The sequence below is a fragment of the Loa loa genome, assembly GCF_000183805.2.
Source record: "Loa loa unplaced genomic scaffold supercont3.249, whole genome shotgun sequence".
Lineage (NCBI taxonomy): Eukaryota > Metazoa > Nematoda > Chromadorea > Rhabditida > Onchocercidae > Loa > Loa loa.
In genome coordinates, this window is record NW_018108429.1 from 85,824 (window position 1) to 88,438 (window position 2,615).

The window sequence follows — 2,615 nt, forward strand, 5'->3', positions numbered from 1 at the left end:
AAAAAACAAAAAAACAAAAAAAAGTGGAATAATTATGATGTTGAAATTGATATTGGTAATAATAATAAATCAATGAATAACAGGTAATAATAAATAAACGAATAATAAGTAATAATAAATGAATGAATAATAAGTAATAATAATAAATAGTAATAAATTAATGAATAATAAGCAATAATAAATAAACGAATAAAAAGTAATAATAAATAAATGAAATGAATAAGTAAATAATTATTTTATATGATAAGTATTGAAAAAAATAAATAAAATTTTGCAGAAATAAAATTGGATTAACATGTTATTTTGGTAAAATGAATTTTTCCTCAATTGTTTATGAATTTTAAGTTAAATTTTATTAAAAATTGTCTGGAAAAAGAACAAAATTTAGCTTCAAATTGACTAAAATTAATCAAATATTCGATTTAAGAAAGAAGAAATAAGAAAATTTGAAAAAATTTCCTTTCAATAATTTTCATTCAATAAAACAATAAACTGCAACATTAAGTTTCGTGTTTCAGTTCAGTGAAAGTTAACTTGAAACATTCCGTGATTATTTGAAATTTTAATTAAAAAGTATATATTGAAGTGAAAATTTAGAATTTAAAATACTCCAATATTTTAAATTAATTTCTTTTTTCTAGCAAAATGAAATTTTTTTAAAAAATTTTACAAAATTTTAAAGCGAAATTTCAGAATTTTTTAATAAATTTTAAAGCTTTAGGAGTTTTGCATTAATTTGAAAATCCTATACCTGTAATTGATATTCTGAATAGCCATAAATAATTCAAAAAAAATTTTTTTTTTGCTATCATTAATTTTATTAAAAGTTCTTACCAAATCATAATTTTATGCTTGTAATTCTGCTCTTTTTTTTAAATAAAGAAAAATATCAAAACTAATTGATAAATTCATAATTAAAAACGAAATTCTTATTTATTTTTCAATTAATCACATCAAAAATTACAATATAATAAATTACATAACAAAAATATTGCATATTTTAACATTCTAAACCAATAAAATGTACCATTTAGCGTTTAATTAAAATAATTAATTAAATTAATAACATTTCAGAAAGCAAAAAAAAATAAGAATGATAGAAATTCAATAACTTTTACTTACTTCTAATCACTTTTTTTTTTTCTTTCTTCTTTTGCAATGTTTCAAAATCGTTTAAAAACACAAAAGAAAAGGAAAATGTTACAACATTTTAAAAGATAAAACAAATAAATGATAAATTTAAATACCAATTTAATTATAAATATTTAAGTAACAATTTAATTATCAAATTCAGCCACTTTATTCAGTTTTATTGCCATTAGCATATAAAATTTTTGCCATTTTTTTAAAATTAAAAAATCTGACCATTAATATTCGTTTTTTTTTTTCTGGATGAATTGAATGCAAATATCATTTTCTCATTTTCATTCAACTAATTTTATCCCTCATATTCTTTTCTTTCCCTTCCTCCTCCTTTCTCCTTCCCTTTCTTCTCGAGGGTAAAAGAAGCAAACAGAGGGCGAGAGAGAGAAAGAGAGAGAGAGAGAGATAATCAAAATTCTTTCTTAAGAATTAAATAACGAATAGAAAAAAAAAAGCGGAAAAAAAACAAAGAATAGAAGCTTTTAAATAATTTTAATTTTTCTTTTTATTTCAAAATTTAATAAATTTTTTTTTTCAGAAAAAATTTAAATAGTAAGCACATACTGAATTGTTGTTTTTTTTTTTTTTTTCACTAAAATGAATCAATCATCTAAACAAAATAAAACAAAAAAAAAAGAAAAAAAAATGACATAATGGATTAATAAATTAATTATATCTTAAATAATTTCTTCTTTTTTTTTTTTTTTTTCCTTCATATGTCAACATTGTTCAATATTTAATGAGTGATATTTTTGAAGAGTAAAAAAATGAATTTCCATTTTTTTTTTTAGCATATTACAATAAAAATTTTTAAATATAATCAATTTTAATTTTATAATTTTAATTGTTTTTTTTTTGATTTACAAAAAATACGTAAAAATATGACAATGTTCAAAATTTGTTTTAATGTAATTTAGTTATAAATGATTTAAAATAATTTTTAATTATATGTTTCTTTTTTTTTTATTTTATTTCAGCATTTCTTTAATGCTTTTTTTTTCGTTTTTGTTCATTTTTCTCATTTTTATCATTTTATTTATCAGAAAAAAAATTTTATCGTTTTTCTTTTTTTTTTTTCTTTTGTCAATTTATTTTGTTTATCATTATTTTATCGTTTTTCCAATGAAAAATTTTTCCACGTTTATTTGATGCAAAATTATTGAAATGCCTGAGAAAATAATTGTTAAGTTAAGCTTTATTTGCTAAATCTATTCCATATATTTGTCAACATTTTTTTGCTAAATCTTTTCTAAGATTTGTCTTTTTTTTTTTTTTGTAAAAAAAAAGAAAAATGAATTTTATAATATTGCAAAAAAATTTGAAATAAAATAATTACAAACACAAGTTAGTGGAAGTTTTCAATATTTGATGAAATTCCCTTTTAAAAAGGTTTCATATATATATATATATATATATATATATATATATATATATATATATATATATATATATATATATATATATATANNNAT